Below are 10,366 nucleotides of genomic sequence, written 5' to 3'. Positions count from 1 at the left end.
TGCACGATATTGAGCGCCGCATCTGAAGGGTTAAACGGGTGAGATCGATACTAATATCGATCTCACACGTTCGAGCAGGGACGCCCCCAGCCCTCAGCTACCTCTGGAAGCTGAGAGCAGGGAGATTTGACAGCTCCCTGCTCTGTTTATTTATTCTGATGCAGCAACGTAAAAAGTCTATTGCATAGGAATAAAGCCCGTTCGTGACCGACGTAAAAACACTATGGGGGTCACTAACGGGTTAATGCCCAACTCAGTCAAAACATACAGTCAATCACATTCATCCTAGTGCGCCAAACCTCCCACCCCCAAGAACCTCTACCACTCATGTAATTGGCGGCTAAACCGCAGTCTCTAGAGTCTCTAACCATTTTAAATTATTTTTATATTTATTTTTTTTAATATATTTTTTGTATTTTTTCAAACTAAGAAAGAAAAAAAAGGATATCCTGCCTATCACTAGGTAGATAAATAGATTACGAAAAGCAGCGCAGGAAAAATTATGTAAAACTGGCTAACAGGAGGTAATAATAACGTGACGCTGCCAGAAAACATACAGATCACTTGCGCTCACACAGGGGATGAGGGGGCACAAACGGGGTGATCAGGGGGCACAGACTTGATGTTTGTGTAATTTTTCAATTCACTTCACAATTACAGCTCATGATTTGGTATAGTGTCTCTCTCTCCTCTCACAGATCAACTTCAGTAAGGGGAGAGGAAGACACGGCCCATGTCCTGGCTGTGTTTTCTAAATATAATAACATAGATCACTGTGATCGGTATATCACAGTGACTGTCAGCAGGGACCACTCAGATTGGTCCCTGCCTGTTACTAATTGCCATATGCTGCCACTGTGCTAACGGCGCATGCGTGCGCCATTTTGATTGTCAGGGACGGGGGGGGGGGGGGCAGAAATCGGGGGTGTTATATGGGGTGTTGGCTCTTATTTTTTACCATTTCTCTCTTCTCTCACAGAATATATTGTGAGAGAAGAGAGAAAACTAACCGCCGTCTGTGCTCTGAGGCCTCGGAGTTTAAGCGTCTCTCGGGGGCGCTATCTTATGCCAATGCGCCACCGTGATAAGGCAGCGCTCTGGCATAAGTACCCTTAATGACCGCCGTGAAAACACGTATATGGGGTCATTAAGGGGGTTAATATCTTATTGGAATAAGAATTTCAAAAATTTTTTTAAAAAGAAGAGGGGGCCGCCCTCCACTTTTTAACATCTCAGATGAAATGGTCGCGATTGACCGCAGCATTTGAGGGGTTAAACGTGCGAGAACAGCGCGATCGCTGTTCCTGGCCGTTATTCCTGTGTGTCAGCTGTAAAACACAGCTGACACCTGCAGCGTATAGAGTGGGCTCAGCTCTGTACTTCTTCCACACACCAGGACGTAATAGCACATTGTGGTGAGCGAAGGGGTTAAACAAGAATTTTATACATTTACATAAATGCTGAAATTATTTTGTTCTAAGCAATTGTTTAAGCCTTTCTCTAAGCTATTTGTGTTTACCAGCTCCTGGGGTAGGGTATTCCACAGATTCACAGTTCTCCCACTAAGGCCTAATTCACACAAGCGTGTTCGGTCCGTGTGTCGGCCCCATTTCGCAGACTGAACACACTGCAGGGAGCCGGGCTCCTAGCATCATAGTTATCTATGACGTAAGGGGTCCCTGCCTCTCCGTGGTACTACTCTCCCGTACTGAATACATGATTACAGTGCAGGACAGTTGTCCCGCAGCGAGGCAGGGACTCCTAGCGTCGTACATAACTATGATGCTAGGAGCCCGGCTCCCTGCAGTGTGTTCAGTCTGCGAAATGGGGCCGACACACGGACCGAACACGCTTGTGTGAATTAGGCCTGAAGAAGGCTTGTCGCCTCTGGAGATTGAACCTTTTTTTCTCCAGACAAAGGGAGTGCCCCCTTATCTTTTGAGGAGATTTTACATAGAACAGGTTTTGACCATATTTTTGGTACAACCCATTTATATACTTATAGAAGTTAATCATGTCCCCCCTTAGACGTCTCTTTTTAAGTCTCATAACTAAGATTCTTCAGGCCCCTTATTAGTTTATTTGAACTTCTTTGAAGATTGCTCAGCTCCAGGGCATCCTTTCTATGAACTGCATATTCATAGATGAGGCCGCACTAATGCTTTATAAAGTGCTAATATTACATCCCTGTCCCGCGAGTCCATGTCTCTTTTAATACACGACAATATCTTGCTGGCCTTTGAAGCAGCTGATTGACATTGCATGCTGTTATTTAGTTTATGATCCACAAGTACACCCAGATCCTTCTCAACAAGTGACTCCCCCAGTGTAGCTCCCCCTAGGACATATGATACATGCAGGTTGCTGGTACCCAGGTGCATAACTTTACATTTATCTACATTAAACCATATTTGCCAAGAGGACGCCCAAACACTTAGTGTGTCCAAATCGGCTTGTAATTTATGAACATCTTCCATACAGTGTACTATACTATATAGCTTGGTGTCATCTGCAAATTTAGAAACCTGGCTTTTAACCCCTTCCTGACATTTTTTTAGGATTTTCACTTTTGTTTTCTCCTCCCCACCTTTCAAAAAACGTTATTTTTTCGTTGCTATAGCCATATGAAGGATTGTTTTTTGCAGGACAAGTTGTAGATTTTCACGACACCATTTAATGTAGTGGGAAATTGGTAAAAAAATAAATATTCGCGGGGTGAAATGGGAAAAGAACTGTGATTCCACCAATTTTTGGGTTTCGTTTATACAGCGATCACCATGCGGTAAAAACAACATGTTAACTTAATTCTGCGGGTCAATACGATTACATAATACCAAATTTATATATTTTTTTATGTTTTACTACTTTTCCAAGGAAAATACTGATTTTAACAATAAACTTTGTTTTGTCAGAACTAATTGCCATATTTCTACTCCCTTTTCTCTGAGTCGAGGGTTGTCCCCTCTCCCAATCCCTTTTTGTACTGGCAACAGAATCGTTAGCAACAGCAAATACGTCATTCACCTGATATATAGGGTTTCATGGTGGGAGAAAGGGAGGTTTCTATGTATGCTGATTACATGCTTCTATTCCTTAAACGGAACCTGTCACCAGCATTTCACCTATTGAACTTTACTTATCTCTCACTGGCCGCTGCTATCAAAAGTTCATTGCCGTTATCCACACTGCTAAACTCCGACTGTAAATAACGGTCTGCAAACATTTAGCGCTTTTTATCGTAATAATCCGGTGTTTTTTTTGTGGACACACACCAGAAGAGGACATCAATGCACAAGTACGGGATTTTGTGTACTGGGGGAAGGCGAGGAGCTGTCAATCAAAAGTAAGGAGGCGGAGTAAACTCAGAAAGACTTGAGGAATGAAGATATTACTTTTATGCTCATTTGCATACGGTGTGGGAACACTAAAAGGCTGAAACCGAAAGCTACAGAGCTGACTAAGACGACACTTATAGGTTATATAGAAATGATTTTTCATCCACTACCACCAGGTATTACTGGTTTAATAGGTGAAATGCTGATGACAGGTACCCTTTAAAGGGAAAGTGTCGCTAGAATTTTTAATTTCTTTTTCAGTTAAACACTTATTATTTAAGTGATTACATATTGTTTTAATTTTTTCACAAGATTCTAATTTATAACATTTCCATGTGCTGATCACTAGAGGGAGCAGTTCCCAAAATTGCAGAATGGTCACTGTGGTAAACAAACCTCATTGATTTATGTTGCAAATTTAGGGGGGACACACTCTCTAGAGTCCTCACACAATCCCCCCCTCCCTTCTTCTGGCTAGTGCCAGGAGAAGGAGGGGTTTGAATCTCCAAACTTCCTACACTGTGTGCCGCCATATTCTGAGCGACTGCACAGTGTAGGAGGATTAGATACAGGGCTCAGCAGACAGTGTAACACGAACATAATACACACATCACATACACAAACATAAATTACCTGCCGCCGCCGCCGCTGGTCTACGCTCCTATTCCTTGCGCCTGAACATATGGCCGGAAGTCGTAATCTGACTGTCCGGCAGCGGCTTCCGTTCCACATGAAAATGGCGCTGGATTTCGTTCTGCAAACGAGCTTCGTTTTGGTCTGTGTTGGAGCGGCGCATGCGCCGTTCCCACACAGACGGCGTACGCTTCAGAGAATGGAACGGCTCCCATCTCTGTATGTGTCGTTAATCGACATACAGAGATGAAAAAAAAAATGGCAGCCCCCATAGAGAAGTAAAAGTAAGAACAAAGTAAAAAGTAGGACATGAGAACACAAATAAATAAAATGTATGTTATTATATTAAAAGCAATATGATAAAAAAAAAAATCATGACACCTTCCCTTTAAAGGGGTTGTCAGTTTTTAGTTATATTTTTTAAAGGGAATGTGTTGCCAGCAAAACATGTTTTTTTTTTTTTAGTTAAACAATTAGTGTGTAGGTGATTAAACATTGTTCTAATTTTTTTTATTTTTTCCACGCGTCAGGAAATATTATAAATTGGATTCAATTTATAATATTTCCCAGCACTGGTCACTAGATGGAGCAATTCCCAAAATTGCAGCATTGCCTGTGGTAAAGCAACCACATTGCTTTATGCTGCAAAATTGGGAAAAAATCCCTCGCTCTAGTGAGCTCTCAGAATCCCCCCCCTCCTTTATCCTGGCTAGTGCCGGGAGAAACGAGGGGTTTGAACGGTCTAACCTCCTACACTGTGTGTCGCCATTTTTTGAGCTAACACACAGTGTAGAAGGTTTACATACACTAGCAAAACACACTGAAACACGAACATACATAGAAATCACTTACCTGCTCCAGTCGCCGCCGCTCCCTCCGGTCCGTCCGGTCCGTCTGCTGCCGCTGCTCCATGTGCACAAGTCCTGAAGCCGCGACCGAAATTAGTAATCTTACTGCCCTGCCGCGACTTCCTGTCCACAGGAAAATGGCGCCGGACGGCGCGCATTTCAAATCGGACTGTGTGGGAGCGGCGCATGCGCCGTTCCCACACACACGGCGTACACGAAAGTGGATGGAACGGGCCCCGTTCGCAGTCCCTATGGGACTGGAGCTGCCGTATTCCATGTCTGTATGTGTCGTTAATCGACACATACAGAAATGGAAAAAAAAATGGCAGCCCCCATAGGGAAGAAAAAGTGTAAAAATAGAAAAAAGTAACACACAAATAAATATAAACGTTTTTAATAAAACCCTAACATAAAACTGATATAAAAAAAATAAATGTTGGAGACACTGTTCCTTTAACTTATTTGTAGAATAGGAAATCAAACAGTTTTCTAATATACATGTATTAGAAATTCTGCTCACATATCTTTCTTATAGTGCATTAAGCATTTTTCACAGTAGAATGGTATAGCCCACAGATCAGTCCTGTGTAATGCATCCACAGGCTTGAATATGACTAAACATGGCGTCAGTCATGCGGCAACCACACACACAATGTGTTGGGGCAACATGGGCTTTGTGAATAAGACTTAGGCCTCGTTTACACGAGCGTGATATACGTGCGTGCGACGCGCGTTCTTTTCACGCGTGTCGTACGCACCTATATTAGTCTATGGGGACTCACGACATGTCCTATATTTGTGCGCTGTTCGCGCATCACACACCCATTGAAGTCAATGGGTGCGTGACAACCACGCATGCCGCACGGAAGCACTTCTGTGCGAACTGAGTGATTCGCGCAACAGCTGTCAAACTCTGAACGTAAACAGAAAAGCACCACGTGCTTTTCTGTTTACAAACATCCAAACGGAGTGTCATAATGATGGCGGCTGCGCGAAAAGCACGCAGCCACGCATCATACGCTGATGACACACGCAGCTGTTAAGTGCCTTATGAGCACACAAAACGCTCGTGTAAATCAGGCCTAAGGCTGGATTCACACGAGCACATTACGTCCGTAATGGACGGAACGTATTTCGGCCGCTAATCCCGGACCAAACACACTACAGGGAGCCGGGCTCCTAGCATCATAGTTATGTACGATGCTAGGAGTCCCTGCCTCGCTGCAGGACAACTATCCCGTACTGTAATCATGTTTTCAGTACGGGATAGTAGTTCCACGGAGAGGCAGGGACTCCTAGCATCGTACATAACTATGACGCTAGGAGCCCGGCTCCCTGCCGTGTGTTCGGTCCGGGACTTGCGGCCGAAATACGTTCCGTCCATTACGGACATAATGTGCTCGTGTGAACCCAGCCTAATGGTGGACTACTTCACTGTACTTGTATTCCAGGTCTCTAGATGATTTATAAAATAACTGCTCGTTTCTAGGTGATATTGTCATGTTGTTAATGCTGGGTTCACACGATTAGGTTACGTCCGTAAAGGACCGACCACACTGCAGGGAGCCGGGCTCCTAGCATCATAGTTATGTACGACGCTAGGAGTCCCTGCCTCTCCGTGGAACTGCTGTCCCGTACTGAAACCATGTATGTGACAGTTGTCAGGCAGCGAGGCAGGGACTCCTAGCATCGTACATAACTATGATGCTAGGAGCCCAGCTCCCTGCAGTGTGCTCGGTCCGGGACTTGCGGCCAAAATACGTTCCGTCCTTTACGGACGTAACATGCTCGTGTGAACCCAGCCTAATAGTTAGATTTATATTTTAAAAAAAAAAACACACACACAACACATCTTACGAGCAGTGTTGGCTCTATTTAACTAATTTGCTTCATTATCTGACCTGCGGGTTAACTGGTTTAAGTCCCACCTTTACAGTGGGTGGACAAACTTACCTATCTGAGACTTGTGGTGAGCAATGATGTGAATAGCTTTATACCTGACAATAAAGCGCTTATTAGGGTATGTGCACACGATAGCAGGCTTTTACATCTGAAAAGACAGACTGTTTCCAGGAGAAAACAGCTGCCTCGTTTCAGTCGTAATTGCTCCTCCTCGCATTTTGCGAGGCTTCTCTGACAGCCGTAAATCTTGAGCTGTGCTTCATTGAGTTCAATGAAGAACGGCTCAAATTACGTCTGAAAGAAGTGTCCTGCACTTCTTTGACGAGGCAGTCATTTTACGCGTAAATGACAGGTTGTCTGCACAGTACGTCGGCAAACCCATTCAAATGAATGGGCAGATGTTTGCCGACGTATTGTAGCCCTATTTTCAGACGTAAAACGAGGCATAATACGCCTCGTTTACGTCTGAAAATAGGTCGTGTGAACCCAGCCTAACAGAGACTCGAAACTTATTTTGATTGATGGAAACACCTCACTCTAAGGCCGGATTCACACAAGCGTGTGCGTTTTGCGCACGCAAAAAACACGGCGTTTTGCGTGCGCAAAAGGCACTTAACCGCTTCGTGTGTCTGCCCCGTATTATGATTTTCGCGCAGCCGCCATCATTATGACACTCCGTTTGGATGTTTGTAAACAGAAAAGCACGTTGTTTTCATTCATAGTTTGACAGCTGTTGTGCGAATCACGCGTGTCCCACGGAAGTGCTTCCGTGTGGTGCGCGTGATTTTCACGCACCCATTGACGTCAATGGGTGCGTGATGCACGAAATACGCACAAAGAACGGACATAGAGTTTATCGCAGCGGACTCACGCTGCCTAAAAATCACGCAACTGTCTGCACGGCCCCATAGACTAATATAGGTCTGTGCAACGCGTGTGAAAATCCCGCGCGTTGCACGGACGTATATCCCGTTCGTTTGAATAAGCCCTAAGGGTATGTTCACACACAGTAGCAAAATACGTCTGAAATTACGGAGCTGTTTTCGCGTGAAAACAGTTCCTGATTTTCAGATGTTTTTTTAACAACTCGCGTTTTTCACGGCGTATTTTAGACATTATTGGAGCTGTTTTTCAATGGAGTCAATGAAAAACGGCTCCAAAAACATCCGAAGCAGTGACCTGCACTTCTTTTTCGCGGGTGTCTTTTTACGTGCCGTATTTTGACAGCGGCGCGTAAAATTACACCTCGTGTGAACAGAACACCGTAAAACCCATTGCAAGCAATGGGCAGATGTTTGTAGGTATATTAGGGGCGTTTTTCAGGCGTAAAACACCCGAATTACGTCTGAAAACACTGCGTGTGAACATACCCTCACAGTAAAGGGTCGTATTAATCTCTTTAACCTCTTAACGCCGAAGGACGGATATATCCGTCCTGTGATGGCGCGAGTGCTGTCACTGTACCCACGCGATCAGCGGCAGGAGCACGGCTGTTCTACACAGCCTGGCTCCTGCTGCAACTGCCGGAATCGAAGCGCGCTCCGATTCCGGCAGTTTAACCCATTAAATGCCGCTGTCAATAGTGACAGCGGCATTTAATGCGTTTGACAGAGGGAGGGAGCTCCCTCTGTCACCCCATCGGCGCCCCCGCAAACAAATCGCGGGTCGCCGTCGGGTTTCCATGACAGCCGGGGGTCTAACAAAGACCCCCAGGTCTGTCTTCCGCAACTGCCTGTTAGGCGATGCCGGAGGCATGACCTAACAGATTGCCTGTCAGTTTTACACTGACAGGCAATAATGCTTTGGTATTCTAAGTATACCAAAGCATTATATATGCGATCGGCACATCGCATAGTGAAGTCCCCTGGTGGGACTAAAAAAAAATATGTCAATCAGTTAAATAAAGTTTGTGAAAAAAATAAATAAATACAATTACAGTGAAAATCAAATAAAACTACTTTTTTTGCCCAAAAAGTGGTTTTATTTAGTAAAAGTGTCAAAACAAATAACACATACACATATATGGTATCCACGCGATCGTAACAACTTGACCAATAAAATGAACACATTAATTAAACCGCCGGATGAACGGCGTCCAAAAAAAACAACGGCAAAATTCGCTCTTTTCTCCCATTCCCCTCATAAAAACTTAAATAAAAATTAATCTATGAGTCCTATGTACTCCAAAATTGTACTAATGAAAACGACACATTGGCCCGCAAAAATCAAGCCCTCATACGGCCACATTGACGGAAAAATAAAAACGTTACGGCTCTTGGAATGCGGCGATGCAAAAACAAGCAATTTTTTTCTAAAAGGCTTTTTATTGTGCAAATGTAGGAAAACATATAAAACCTTTACATATTTGGTATCCCCGTAATGGTGCCAACTCATAGAATAAAGTTAACGTTATTTACGCTGCATAGTAAACGGCGTAAATTTATAACGTGAAAATCAATGCTGGAATAGCTGCTTATTTTCAATACTCTCCTAAAATAAAGTTAATAAAAGTTAATCAATATATTATAAGCATCTAAAAATGGTACAATTACAAAATACAACTCGTCCCGCAAAAAACAAGCCGTTATACGGCTATGTCGACGGAATAAAAAAAAAATTATGACTCTTGGAATGCGACCGTGAAAAAACAAAAAATAATCCAAAGGTCATTAACGTGCAAAATGGCCCGGTCATTAAGGGGTTAAAATTAAATCTCTCCCAAGATTTATTTACCTTTCACAATTCCACTGTATGGTTGCCTCATTCGATGTACAATGTGGATAAGGCTATTAGATCCTTTATTTGGGCAGGAGGGTCTCCTCGACTTACACATCGTACTCTACAACTACCAGTGGGTAAAGGAGGTTTGGTCCTCCCTAATTTTTACCTCTACTTCCGAGCAAGCCAGTTGGCATATGCTTGGTGATGGTTTACTCAAGACCTACCAATCCTTGTACGAATCTTGAGGCCTTGCTACCAGGCTCTTATAGGGTCCTTGTGAACTCACTGTATAGGTCAAGTCCCCCACCAGGTTATTCCCTTTCAACTCCAATGCACACTACTCTGAAGGTTCGGCAGAAGGCCTCGCTGTTATTCCGTGGCAACCTGGTCATCGGCAACACCCGTGGTATAATCCACTTCTGCCACATATACAAGGGTTCCTGGCCCAGAGGAATGGGCAGCCTGGCTGTTCTGATTTTGGGTGATGTCATTGTGGAGGGCATGATAGCCACTTTCCCTCAAATTGGCTCTAACCACCAAATTCCCATCAGAGGTTAAAATATTTTCATCTGAGACATACCCTCCATTTGCAGGACATGATGTAAGACTATGTACATCTCATTTGGAGGATTGGGTGACACAGGACACGCTGGTTAAACCGGTCATTGTTCTATAAATAATTGTTAACGTTTTCATCTAATAAACGTAATATGGCTTTGGCCCAATGGCCCCAGACCCTCAAATCTATTTCCACTGAGGCTCATGAGGAATTATCGAACTCTGACTGGCCCTTGAATCTCCGCTGGCGACCACCTTATTCAGGTGATATTCTTCCATCAAATTTACTATACTCCTGATAAAGTGTTTTGAATGGAAAGACTAGCGCACGCCAACCCCATTGTTATGGAGCGAATGGTTCCTTTTTAC

The sequence above is a fragment of the Rhinoderma darwinii genome, chromosome 9 (assembly GCF_050947455.1).
Source record: "Rhinoderma darwinii isolate aRhiDar2 chromosome 9, aRhiDar2.hap1, whole genome shotgun sequence".
Taxonomy (NCBI): Eukaryota; Metazoa; Chordata; class Amphibia; order Anura; family Rhinodermatidae; genus Rhinoderma; species Rhinoderma darwinii.
This window is presented reverse-complemented; position numbering follows the sequence as displayed.